The sequence below is a fragment of the Accipiter gentilis genome, chromosome 15, assembly GCF_929443795.1.
Source record: "Accipiter gentilis chromosome 15, bAccGen1.1, whole genome shotgun sequence".
Lineage (NCBI taxonomy): Eukaryota > Metazoa > Chordata > Aves > Accipitriformes > Accipitridae > Astur > Astur gentilis.
The window spans coordinates 13,638,597-13,653,704 of NC_064894.1; positions in this window are offsets into that span (position 1 = coordinate 13,638,597).

The following is a 15,108-nucleotide window of genomic DNA, read 5'->3' on the forward strand; positions in this document are numbered from 1 at the left end:
TTACCTTTAATGAAGTCCTAGTTTGAATATTTTATGCTGTGTTAGCAGTCTCAGCAAAAAGTTAAATGTGCGTGCTTGTGTATTTTCATGCACTTACGTACACCAATGTGTGTACATCTCTCTCTCTCTCTCTCGATTTGTTCAGTTCACATGAATGCCTATCTGTCTTTCAGTGGGCTATATGACAGTACTGATATTTCCAGGTTTTCAGTCAAAGGCCAAAAACCTTGCTCATGGGCTTTAGAAAGATGTACAGCCTGATTACTGAAGGACTTCAGAGGACAAGTGCAGGAGAAAAGTAGGTCAGATAGAAAGGAAAAAAACTAGATAAGGGGCTAGAGAGATATATACTAAAGAAGATTTTTTTTTTTTTCCTAGGAGGTTGTTTTAATGTGAGTCTTGTCAGATGTTTCAAGTTTGAAATTTGCTTTATCACAGTCTTTAAGAGCTTATTTAAAGCTGAATACATTAAGAAACTTGACAGCAATGATCGAAGTACAAAATATTTCCCCAGTATTAATGACTAAGCTAAATCTCTATACCTTGGGCAATGAACATCTTCTAGCAGCTCATTAATCCCCTCAAAATACCCTGTCCTGAGGTCATTAAGAAATGAAAACTGGGAAAATAAAATAAAATATGCATATGGATTTTTCTTTTTGAACTATAGAATTTAATCAGTATGTACAGAACAGGTCTGAAAAATAATTGCCTTAGTATTAGACAATCAGATTGACAGAATTATCTCTCAAACTTCTATTCATCTTATAATAATTGATATACACTCATAAATATGACTTTAATAATAACGAAAATATCCAAAGTATGTTTCAATTATAAAATGCATACTGAAGCTAAGTATACTTGTAGGTTTAACATAAGAATTGAAAGTAGATTGCAGGAACATCATTTCAAGCTTTTGATAAGTCAAACACATCATTCATATTAATTAAGCAGAATGCAAGGAAAGAAAGGATATATTATTGCAGCATGATTTTGCACTCTAGTCTTATCTTGCACTTGCTTTAAATACTTGTTTTATTAGAATCACCATGCAAGTGGTTGGGTTTTGAAGCTTCTACTTGCCAGACTTTTCAGGAGCTTCAGCTAAATGCACAGCAATTTATCTCCCACGCCGAAGTATGCTGAAAGTGCTTACTTCTCTCTTATCAGCTGTAAGGAGGACCTAGGACGTATAAATCTATACTGCAGTCCTCCTGTTAGGTAAGGCGATACCCACCTCAGGCCTAGGCTTAAACTAACATTCCTGAAACTGTTTCTCTAAAGTAATAGATGGGAAGAATCTCTACGCACTCAGTTGACATGATTCACTGACTATAAGGGAAGACTAAGGTGACCAGTTCCTAAAGAAGTGTGATGTTTCAAACAGACGGCATGAAAATAGAAGAAGGGAGGCCTGGAAAGTACTTCCCTTGTATGACCTTTGGATGTGAGTATAAATTGTGGGTTTATTAGTTTGCATATTGGAAAAACTTTGATGAAAGCAATCTTCATTTAAAACAGGAAACTGGAAATTTTGTTCAGACTGCTGGAATTCTTTGTTTCGGAATAGAAAAAAGAAAATAAAGTGGTTAAAGGCAATACCTGTTTCAACACTTCTCAAATCATTATTTTTTTTCTTTTAATTAAAATCACTGTCTGCCTTTTAACGGTTATTATAATGCAACAGAAAATAAAATCATAGTTAGGATAGGAAAGCTTTTGAAATATTTACTTCTTTAAAAAATTCTATCATTCTTTGATAAAGCAAATGTGTACTAGTCATATGATGTCATCTTCAAAAACATTAACCATAGTTATTCATGCTGACGTGAGTTCATTGTTTCGAATGTGCTTGTACAGATGCACAGGATTTAAGTGGCTTCTCATCTTTCTGAAATTTTTAGAAATATTTTGCTTGGAGTGGCAGAAGATCAAAATATATAAAAATATCTTTTTGTCAGATTTTTTCCATATGTTTTATATACCTTTAACAAAACTGAAGACTAGTTCTAAGTCAAATTTTAACCAACTTAGTAAATCATAGAATCATAGAACCATAGAATCATAAAATGTTTTGTGTTGGAAGGCCATGGGCAGGGACACCTTCCACTGGACCAGGTTGCTCAAAACCCCATCCAACCTGGCTTTGACAGTCCCCGCCTCTGCCTTCTGCTACTTGGGTGGTGTGGCTGAAGGACTTGCCCGATAAATACTTCATTTTGAATATCTTAAAAGTTATCATTCAATATTTTTCTGTATAGATATGCTAATATTGGCTAATACGTTGCCATAATTTTAATTTCTCCATTATCATGCATCTAATATTCTTTGTATACTCCATTGGATTAAAAAAATAAAAAAGGTAGGAGTCTGGCATAATGTGATAAATATATTACAAGGAAGTTCCTGTTGTAAGGTTGGACTTCTGCTTTTTTATTGGGCAAAAGTCCCAACACCCAAAGCATCGAATGAGGCAAAACTTATGACTGAGGATCTTATTTTCTAAGAAGTGAATGAAAAATTGCAGGAGAACAAATCTGTAGGAAAATTAACTACTTGGAAATCTTATTAACAATTTGTTTGATATTGGGTCATCTACATACTCCCCATCATCCCAGAAGGGCAGTTGTGGTGTAAAAGCTCACTGTTTATCCATGCATTTGTGTGTTTGTGTGTGTGTACACACATATATATCATACATGCATGGCTGTAAATGTTTCTCGAAGTTGGTATTGAGAATTATTAGGAGTGACTTTTTGCTGCAGTGTCTGTGCTCTTTCACATCCGACCAAGGAAATTTCTTTTCCAAATTCTTCAACTTCATTTACTCTTTTTTCTTTTGTCTCTTTCCAAGGGACTCTGAACATCATTCTTATTATTTACTTTCCCCATTTAGAAGATACCTTGAAAGATTAATTATTGTTACTTCAAGTAACTATCGGTATTCAAATATTGTCTGCAATATATATAAAGAATTGTAGAAAATCTGACGTGTCCTGTGGCAGACCGAGCTATTTATTTACAACAAAGTCAACATATTTCAGGAATGATCAATGTTGGGTCTTATGTCCATGAAGTAATAGCTGACAAACCCTTTACTGATGAATAGGCTTAAAAACAGGAGTCTACTGAGACCCCAGAGCAGAAAAAGAGGCATGGGTCCAACGTGGTGGTACCTAAACATAGCAGAGGGGTGCAGCTAACTAGAGAAGGCGACAAAGCTTATGGCACTGATGTGAATACAAATATTAAAACCTCCACGGTAAATCAACAGCCTGAACAACACAGGAGAGGCAAGATGATGAATTCATGATTTTAGTTGGGTTTTAAAACCTTCCGATGGTTCATCAGAATCATGCAACCCCAGAGTCACAGACAGCTCAGGCTGGAAGGGGCCTCCAGAGGTCACCTAGCCCAACTCCCTGCTCAAGGCAGGTCTAACCAGAGCGGGTTGCCAAACACCTCCACAGACAGACATCCCACTGCCTCTCTGGGCAGCCTGCTAGAGGATTTTACTGCTCTTATAGTTAAAAAAAATAAAACAAACAAAAAAAATCCTGATATCTGACTAAAATTCCCACGTTCCAAGAAATAATGATTTTTATGTTACGTGGATTGTGTTGCTTTTATTCTACACTATTTTCGGGGGGGGGTTGCCACTGTAATGTTAGAAAATCATGCATCATTGTGGTATTTGTGGCTCCACTGAATTGCAGTATGTCCCTCTCATACCAACAGAGATACGTAAATACAACATTGCAAATGGCAAGTACTTTGATCCCTTCATCACTCAGACACTTAATCTAGCAACATGTTGTGACCTTGTAACAGCATCGGAGTATTTTGTGAGTGTCACCAAAGCGGCTTTTTCAAACTTAGATGGCTTTCTCACCCCCTTTCTAGCCAGCTTTTTAGATTATTTGCATTAGATAATGGTTTATAATTTCATTTTTAATTAAAGAAATATTATTTTAACCAATTCAATGATTCTACTCCAAAGAAAAACAATTGTGTAATTAAACCTTCAGTAATGATTAAGCAAACTTACCAATGTGAACATTTAGGTTACAGCTAGCCTTTCTTCCAGTTTCTGCAAGTTTATTATTCTCTTTGGGAAAGATTTTTCCTTCAGCGAGTCACTCCAGGTGCAGCCCTTGGAAGCCATTTGATCCATGGAAACACAGGATTCTATGCTGCATCCTTCCACCTCTGTGGGAAAAGTTATTTCTCAGCCTGTAATACTCTGCAGATCAACAGCAAAAATTTTGGATCTATTCCCTGCCTACCTCTTGTCTTTCCTCACCTATTCAGGGTGCAGTTTATCTCCATTAAACTCAAGGTGTAAGTAGCTTGCACAAAAGAATAAAGGAGATTTTTATTTACATTATTTACCATTTACATAAACATAAAAGAAGTATGTTCAGAGTCCCAATCATTACTACTTCCAGGAAGTACATAGCACACATTAATCCAGGGAAAATTGTTAAAAATCTAACTTTTTTGCTATAGGTAATATTTACAGTGTTTTAGAGAAAGACTTTGGAACATAAAAGAACGTTAATATTTTGCTTATGGAAATTATGATGCAGAACACTTCCACCCCATTCATTTCAGATGCAAAAAAACAAACCAAAACCCAGATCCTTCTGTTGCCTCTCTTCCAAATTTAAGTAACTTAATGGATGAAGAACAAGAAATTGGAATTTTATGCACACACACCCACACGTACACACCCGTCTTTATAATATGAAATGTCACTACCACACATCTAAATATCGCTACTTATATAGCACATTACTTACATATATGCACAGGTATACATGTAAGTGCTTGCGTGTGCATTAATTAATTCGTTAAAAGATCTTTTTTACTTTATGCCTGTGTGTGCATGTGTAGGTCTATATGTATATAGACCGAGACTATGACAGTGAACATATACATTTCCTGACATTTCTATTCAGAATTAATTTTCAGTTTTCTGGCCTCTGAATTAAGAGGACTACACATGCTATAATTCCAACTGTGAGTCACTGTAATGGAAATAAATGCCTAATGAAAATTAGCCCATAAAACAATTGCATTTAATAGAACATATCTGAAAAAGAAATAAAAAGATAACAAGGAACAATGATCCTCCCACGTGTTTTGGAATATTCATTTTTTAAAAATTTCTTTGTAAACAGAAATCTAATCAAAGCCAGTCCTGAAGAAACAAGTTATCCTTTGTTGCGGCCTTAAACTTTGACTCAATCAACCCAGCTCTGTAGTCATCTGGTGAACATATGGGTATTGTTCATCCCCTAGATAAATGTGGTCCAAATCCGCAGATACTTTTTTGTGATGTTTTAGGACTGCCAGCCAGACAATACTACGACTTGATTCCCCTCCCTGGACTTAGTCAGGTGGTGGGGGATATATTACCACTGAGATTGTCACTTGGATTTATGCAATGGATTTTTCTGGTCTCAGGGCTAGGTGTTGGATAAACATAGACAGACAGCAATATGGTGCAGAAGACTTTAACCTTAAGCCCTCGACAGTTCCAGAATGCTGCTTTTGTTGAGATGGTCAGAAAAGTTGTGCTGGTGCTATTTCTTCTAAGCCTATATTAAAGACTATTCTGTAAAGGATGAGAAACCTGAAGCAGTGTGACCCATTAAAATAGCCAACAATTGGTGTATTACTAGTTTTTATTTTATAGTTTTAGTGGCCCAAATTTAGGCATGACTGAAACCGGCTGTGCTGTTCATTACCTTTCATCCATATTTTTTTAATGTAGTGGATATGTTCCTTATTTGCTACTCTACATAACCTACTCTGAATTAAGGGATAGAGGCAATCTTGTCCTGGCAAAGAAGTGGATGAAAGTACCCAGTGAATCTTCTTCAGTTTTCAGAGGAAAAATTCATACATCACAGAAACAGAGAAAGCATCATTTAAATCTGCTTCTCATCAGGCACAAACCTGGTATTGTTATCAGCTACACATCAGTAATTCAGATGAAGACTGAGAGCAGATAACAGGCTAACAGAAAACCCGATGGAGTTGTAGCAAGAAGGGCAATAAGGAAAGGACATGTATGCTTATCCATGCTACAGCAGTATCCTTGCTCAGTACTGAAAACAATGGGGACTATTGTGAGAGAAATCCCCATTATATTTGTCCACACAGGTGGTCCCCCACTTTGGGGACAGATGGCTTTTGAAAACCACCTCTGCTCTCCTTTCCCACAGGACAGCTTTCAGAGGCATCTCGATGTCCCTATTTGGAGCACACAGATTTCATGGGGAATTTCATGGGCTCTGCAATCCAGTCTAGAACCTAGAGGTTGAAGCACTCTGGTGCTGGCATGGACTTGATGAAATAACCTAGTAAATCTCCTTCACACTTGTATGAAGAGCTCACATACTGCAGACACGTTGCAGGGGCCAATCAGTGACTGTTGAAACCCTTTGTGGGATCTGCTTTAGAGTGAGATTTTCAAGAGCAGCGAAGTATTGCTATTAATGATTGATAGCCATTTCAACAGTTTTGAAAAGTTTTATGTTTGTTTATCTGTTCCTTTGGTTACTAAAACTTTGTAATCTCTTCCAAGAGTTCTGTGCTACGTAACATAGGAAAACATAGGAATGAAGGCCTTGGCTCCAAATTGACGCTGAGTATCAGGGTCCTGTCTTAACCGCAAAGCTGATAAAGCTGTTAACGCTGCCTTACAAAGCCATATTGCAGTTAGGGCTCAGGACTGTGGGCTGCTTTTTGTTGACTGAAGAATTAGAAGAACTACCACAAATGAATTGGCTACGGTTTTCAATACAGCCGTGTATCTACCACACAATGAATCAATGGATGTAAACTAAAGTAAATTTAATCAGTCTCTTAATAATAACTTCAGTTGCTTCTGCCTCGCAATTTTTTTTTTTCCCCACCTATAGGACAATAGTATTACTACTTATTTTTAGATAAATAGGGGTGAATACAGTGAGCAGAAGACAATCCAACTCATTTGGAATAACATGGAATGCAAGAGGTGTTTCTTCAGTTGTTAATTTGTGTAACACATGTGGTTAGACAGTTGCTTAGATCAGGCTTTACAAAAAAGTAAAACAAACAAAAACACCTCCACAGAAGAAACAGGCTGTCACTGCAAGTATTGCACAACATCTTATTGGTACTACACTAGGTTAAATACATGACTGTGAACGGCTATACAGTGTCTTTTAACTCACTGGCTGAGATGGCTGAGGCCATCCATTCATCAGCACTTTTCTATCTTTGCATTTTAATGAGATATTCCCTGAAATACTGGAACTGATCAGTGACTGGTTTAGACGTCAGTGGAGAAAAACCCTCTTACCTTCAGGGAAAGCCTGCATTTTTAAAATGTAAAGGGAGGAGGGAGTGGGGACTTTTTCAGCTGGTAGCTTAAGTGCTACTGAAACTACGCAAAGACTGAAGAATTAATTGATAACACCCAATTAATGCCTTCTAGTGTAAAAATACTGAGACCTGCAAGAGACGTTAGTAGATTCATACCCCGAATAAATGACTTGGCAGACAGAAAGTCTTGTGGTAGGGGCAATGAAGAGGTGCATGGAGTCTTTTGTGTAGTTGGCCTTGGGATAAGTGAAAGGGAAAAGTAAGAGCATGTTTAGATGTGCTGATGAGGAATGATGGGTGCCACGAAATCTAAGCCACTTGAGAAACAGGAATACTTTAATCCCAAATAAGTATGCAATGTGAGCATGCTACTAGTCCACTACATTGATTTCCACTTGTATGCCAAGTATTTATGGAAGTAAAATTTGTATTTATGGAAGTAAAATTCCCATTGTTTAGTGAGAAATATCAACTCAGGGAAGCTTCTGAATGGATTGCCAATTACAGAGCTTATAAGAAGATTCTCAGTTGGTGGGTGCCTTCTCAAACTTAGCCCTCACTAGTCTTTTTCTTGCAACAACACTAAAATATATTGAAAGCTGTATTTGTTGAAAAATTTAATGGGATAAAAGACTGAATGAGTGGCTAACATCATTTGGAACTCAAGACTTCTTTAAATGTCTCCAGGAAAAAGCAAAACAAATTACTGTTTCTATGTAAATTTGGAAAGACTGCTTTTATTCTGCATCAGGATGAAACTAGGACTTCATTCTAACACTCCCACCCCCACCCAAAGCCTAAAATTTTCCATGTTATAAAACACATTCCATCAGAAAATTTTTCTGGGATGGAATACAATGGGATGAGAGGAGATGGGATGAAGAAAGGGTAAAGCTCCTTATCTGCCTGCATACCAAGATGTTAATCTGTTTCCCGTATCTTAGGTGTAAGTCTGAAGTAATGTTAATAGCCTACGCCAAGTGTACCATTTTCATTTGAGCAGAAATGCAATCCTGCACCTAATACCTTATGACAAAGCCAATTCCTTTATGTGAAAAAATGATTTTTAAAACTGGCATTTGACAATGAAAAAAGCATTTTGAAACACTTCTCAGCCAGCACTGGTACTCTGTACATCTTAAAAATAATCACTAAAGTTAAAGTGATAAGAATAATTGCTTACCTGAAACTCAACATTTCTGTTAAAAATGGTTTGGAGATAAAACAAAACAATTAATGAAAAAAACTTCTCTGTACTCCTTTGTCTTCCAGAAATGAAGATACTGTAAAATACAGTCTATTTGCTGAAGTTTGTGTGGAATTCAATTCTATGTAATTTAACTAAAAAGTCCTCTCTCTCTCTCACGTTTTGACATTTTCAGCATATTTTACTCTCCTTTTGACCCTTCTGATAACAAGGATATTCTCAGACCGTCTCCAAAGGAAAAAAAAAAAAACATAAAATCAATGGAAAATGACAGAATGCAATGAAAGCAATTTTGCAGGATCAAAATTTAAATGAGCAGCAGGGTTTTTGGATGCTTATCAAAACCAAGCCAACTAATATTTTAAAGCGTGACCGTTATTCCCGCATATACTAAAAATGATGGAGTAAGCCAAAGTCAGTAAAATCCTGTGTCATCACAGAACACTGCAGTAGAATTTGCACCTGTAACAGTTCAGAAGTTGGTTTGGTTTTGTGGGGAATTGTTTTGTTTTGTTCTGTTTGGTTTTTTTGTTTGTTTTATTTTTCCATCTCAAGCACTATAATGTATAAGGCTGTCTGTGGATCAAGCTGACTTCAGTAACATTATACCATTCTATAACAGCTTTTGCTTTATCCAGAAGTGTATGCACTTGTTTACATAGCCGTCAATAACCACCTTCAAGCACACTGACTGGTGTAAGGGAGGAATCACTTAGTTCAATGAGCATTTGCATACATGGTTGTCATAATTGTACATAGTCACAGCTCAGTACATATAATGCCATGTATACATTTTTTTTTTTGAGCTTCTCAAATGAAATCTGGCCCCAGTGTGGAACAACATAGCTAATTTATGCACTTTTTTGCAAATACAACTCACTTCTGACAACTGAAACTGTTCTGTAGCCAATCTCTGAAACAGTCATTGGGATAAAAATTTCATTGTACTTAGTGCTGTACAGGTGGTACTTTTGCATATCAAATACAAATGTTCCTTGAAGTCCTGTTTTAGAGCTGGAAAATATTTATTTTTCAGTTTTATGGCAACTCAAATGAAAATTAAAAATTAAAAATATTTTGGCTTTTGCTGAAACTGAGAGCTGGAGAGAAAAAATATTAAAATCCCATTTTCACAATACTGTTCTTTTTATTACAAACTATAGTTACATTTAATTATAATTCATAACACTGTTTCACATTTAGCAAGATCCTGTCTTGAAATAAAAGTGGCTTAGTCAAAGCTGATCCAATAAACTTGGTGATACTCTAGTGTCCAGTTCTTAGCCTTTCGCTGGAAGGTTTCTGACAGAACATTGTCCTGTTATACATGCATCATAAGAGATGGAGAGGAAACAGGTAACAGAGATATTACTGCTAATTTGCATGATGAAAAACAGAGATTAGAAGACTAAGAGTTCTTTTGTAAGAGTCTAACTGTGCTTTTTGGCAACACTTCATGAGCAACTTAGTTTCTTATTTCAAGTAAGATTTAATTCCTGTTTCCAGAACTGTAGTGCATTTCATATAACATTATTTATATAGGGAAACTATTTAAAATAATATTAAAAAGACATACTTTGAATAAAAATAAGTAATGATTCAGTGTCCCAAGATGAGGCTCAAAGGGTAACATAACATGTTATAAATGGACCATAGATATTGTCAATAGTGTATCACTTCTGCGATCTGTATTTTTGCATTTACTGTTTTACTGCTAAGCAAAAGCATCAGACAAACAAAACACTAAAGACTTTATCATTCAAGGAGACATCACTCCTCTCTAAGAGAAAAACCTGACCTTAATTAGTGTCCCCAAACCAGTATCGACCTTCGCATGCTGTTTCTTTAACTCCAGCGTCATAATACTTATACCCCATATATCCTTCCTTACAGGAGCAGATGATCAGCAAATCAGTATTTCACAGGAGAAAGACAACCTAATACTCTTCACAGAATAGTGAAAGGTTTAGTTAAAATGTTGCACAGAGAATTTCCTTAGCCTCTGACCTGATCAAAAAAAAGACTTAAATCACAAACGGTGAAAATGTTAATGTGTATGGTACTTATTTGGGATGTAAGAGTTGCTCATAGCTGGAGTTTGAACAGATGTTTTCCCATCCCATGGTACAAGGAATACTCCACACTGTTGGATTCCCCGGCTAATGAAGTATCTTTATGTGTTTAGAGAGGGTTGAGTAATTCCTAAAAAGAAAGATCAGAAAAAACCAACCTCAAGGTGGCCAGCGGCCTGGCAGCTAAGCGCCCCTTTAAAGTAAGGGGGATAAGGGTTCAGGCTCCTCTTTGCGTTCTGACCGGGCAGGGAGAGTCGAGGTCCTGGTGTCCCAGCCTGCAGTCCAGCCCTTCGTCACTGAGCTGTGAGGTGGTTTCATCTGTGGCACTTTGCTGTTGGAACCAAAAAGCTGAAGGTCTTGTGTTTCACCCCGGTGTCAAGGGGGAGAAAGTAGCCTTACAAGACAGGACAGCCCTTTGGCGCTGAACTCCGCTTGCAACCGCAGGCAGACGCTGCCAGCCCCTGTCCCCCGCTCAGTGACCCCTCTCCTACCTCCTCCTGCTCATTTCAGTTACTTTCACCCCAGAAATCAACCCGCATCTCATCTACGGCCTGCTGCCTTTTGCTCCTGTGGTCGGGCGGTGGCTTGGTCACCAGTCAGCTGCCCCACTGACGACCCTTGGAAAGAGCTGATGCTTGGTATTCACATCAAGATTTTGGATACAGCCCACCCTGTAACTGACAAGAAAGGAGACATTCGGCTTGGAAACTCATCCCTGTTTTCCTAAATGGTTAATAAATCCCACATTCAAATCATTCGATTGTGGGATTAGTACGGGAAGTTTCACATAGCTCTGCTCTGCATCCACTTCTTGAGCAAGTTACTTGATCAGACAACTGATATAAGTTGCTCTTGGATAAGACTGCTAAACCTCCACTTCAAGCTCCAACAACGATTTGAAAAGCCTCAAGAATCGTGCTGCCTTGAGCAGCTGACGTTGCCATTAAAAAAAATCTGAAACACATTTCTATTTCTCAGATATCCTTCCTTGTATTCTCCAATCTTTTGATCTGGGCTAGTTATCAGATCTTACCGTAAAAGCTGACTAACAGGTAAAAATGTATCTAAAACTAAAACCTGAAATATGTACTGGAAAACTGGAGCGGCAAATATTTCATGCGTGGAATCCCACCGAAGTGGAAATAATGGAGTGTATTGTCATGTTTGTGGTTGCAGTTATGACCGCGTGCTGAAAGTTACTTCCAAAAAGGGACATAGCTGTCCAACACAGATGTTAGATGGTTTCAGTCCTAAATTGAAACTGAAAATACACCAGTTCAGAGACCATCTAATTGTACAGATACTTAAATCTCACTCACTCTGCTGTTTCTACTGCATTACTGCACAGACAAGAATACAGAATTCACTGGCAAGGAGAAGAGACAAAGGGAAAGTAAAAATAAGAAATATAAAGAAATTCTGGGACCCTGCTTTTATTTTCACAGCTTATTTTTGTTTAATTTAATTTTAGCAGCTGTTGCAAAAGAGGCAGTCCAAGTGGGAACAAGTATCAGAAAAAAAGCAATCCCTACTCTTTGCATGTCCTGCTGAAGATACTCAGATACTACTGAATGCAGTCCCATACTTCTTCCTGTTTTCTCTGCTTAAGATCATCCCCTATTTTTTCAGGTACTTTAATAATTTAACTATGTATGTCAGTAACATTCAATAGTATTAAAAAAAAAAAAACACAAAAAAACCAAAAACAACAACAAAAAAAACCCAGAAAACTGATAAAAGGCCTGGATAGGTTTTCCACAAAGATATTTTTGACAGTCTGCAATTTTATGAACACAAAACATTTTCAAAAAAAAAAAAAAAGGTGGTGTAATATTAAGGAAAAAACCAACATTGACCAGTTCTGCATATCGTCAGCATAAATTAGACTTTGCAACAGTTCTCAGGAGGCAGAAGCTGTTATATCCTTTCCCCTGTGAAGGCTCAGGAAGGCAAAGTAATTTTTTAAAAACACAAGCGACTCATGTTGAATGAGGCAGCAGCTTCATCCCTCGGGGTCTGAGTTAGCACCCTGAAATAACATGCCAACAGCGTTGCCCCTTATACTGCCATCCTTGCCGAAGTATTTGAAAGAGTTATCTATTCCAAGTAGGCAATTTTGACAGCAACTGGTACTGCTTAAACATATATTAACTGTGTTAAATTGAACTGAATGTAATGCTGGGAAACTTTAATATAGGCCATTAAAAGACGTAAGGAGATAAACTACACACAAGGAGAAAACTCTGTCTCTGGCCATCTGCTTGTCCTGGTAACACACAGAAAATTTGCAATATGCAACAATTCCCTCAACTTGCTGAACAGCAGGTGCCCATCTTTTCCTTCAGCTGTCCAAAAACTGTTCCCTTACAACTCTTCCCCTTCTCCCTGAAGGATTCTTTCATATTTTTGTAATGCAAATTTAGAATAAGGAAGAACAGGTTCTGTTTGAACTAGAATTATCTCAATTTACCTGGTAACCAACTGATCTAAAATCTTATTCTGTCCTGTGAGCATTCTATTAAATGAACAATCATTTTTTTCTCCCCTAGTGTCACATCTTTTACAAATGAAAATGACAGCAGTATTTTACAAACAATAAAAAGCACAGGGTGTGAGGATTGTGAGTAAGGAATCCTGTTTCCACTGTGCTGTTTTTCTCAGTAGATGTTAAACCATAAGTAAAGCAATAAACAATACCAGAATAAGTTATTTTCTCACATCCTTTGCAATTATTTTTGTCTTCAGCTGCAAAGGATTACTGTTAGTTCAGGACCAAGGAATACGACGGTGAGATGCTGCAGAAGGAGTTAAGAAGAGTATTCCATTCAAAAAAATCCACCAGTGAGGGGATCAAAGGTCAAGATATGACAATATTAAATTCAACAGGCAACTGTATGTCTTTTGTGCATATAGTTTGAACATCTATGTTTTTAATTATATTCCATATGCATTCTCAAAAGGTCTTGTGCCCCACAGTTAAAATTTAATGCAGTAAATTAAGTTTTGCCATGGACTTTGGGACTGCTAAAATAAAGAATTAAAGCTCTGAATCTACAACCCCATCAAAAAGAAAATTTTAAAATCAAATATAGATGTTAGGTGTGTAGTGCAAAACTATGGATCTCAGCAGGCACTGAGCAGCCACCTATGTGTCTTTAGCTGCCTACTCATTCATCCTGGAGGTTTCATAGCCATTTATATACTTCTGCACATTCTGCACCTCATTTTCACATAAGTCTCTTGGTATTCAGAAACTAGATGGCACCATGCCTTCAGTCGTGAGGAATGGGATCAAGTAAGTGTGTCCTAGTTATGGATAAAACACCCATCAAAACTTTCACAAATTGCAATTTTGTCTGTGCTGATTGTGGCGTTTCCACAATGCACCTTTTGCAACATACTCTAGGTTAGAGCAAACCCTAGAAAGTGAAAGACTTGAATTTTAAGCTCTCTGAAACAACTTTTATGTAAGTGGATTGGTTGCTCAACTCTCCAGGCTGTTTAGCCTTTCCATTAAAGGCACTATGCAGAGAGACAGAAGCTCATGAGGGCTATGGGTGAAGCATGGTCTTGGTGACGAGGGCATTAATCTGGAAAACAGGAAAATGTACATTTAAATTCCAAGAGGCAGTGAAGGGAATGATTACATTTCTGCACCCTAGGCAAATGCTTTGTCTCCTACTAAACAAAAAAGGGGGAAAGGTGCCAGCAAAAGGTGCCAGTACTCTTTCATTTTTAAAGAAAGCATAGGCTGCTTCGCCTTTCAACTGTTTGACACAGTTTCTGACAGTTGCTGTTGGATAAAACCCTGCAACAGGCTAAGTCAAGGTTTTTGGCATCCTAACTGAACTCTCCCAGGACGCCTAAAATGGGACGGATCTGTGCTCGGGTAGCTTAGATCTCTTGGTACCAAACTGCCTAGAGGTGAAAACCTCGAAGTCTATGAAATTTAGGCACCTCCAGGGCTAAGCACCACAAGGACTAATTTTGGATTTAAACACCCAAATTCCAGTAAAATGCTATTTTAGACACCTATGCACAGTATTGGATCTCATCCCTAGTCTTCCACTGTTTCAGTTTCCTCATGTATAGCATTGATAATTTCTCTCAGTAGTATGCAGCTATTAAGAGGATGAATTTGATATACAGAGTGATGATGATAGTAACATCTAAGAAGATAGATAAAAATAATATGACATAATACTACCACTTAAAATGCTGCAAAGTATTAAAGACACATTTTGGTCCTTATGATTTGTTTCATTCTTAGCAGGTTATACTAATCTTCTGTTCGAATGACCCTGTTTATCTCTGACATGGGCTGTAATTTTAAAACCAGCATCTCTTTTCAAGTTCTCTGGCTTCCAAGCATCCAAGATTAGAGGCTACTTGTAGAGTTAGGCTTTACATCAGTGTAATGGATGTTTATCTGTTCCATTTGCAATATTT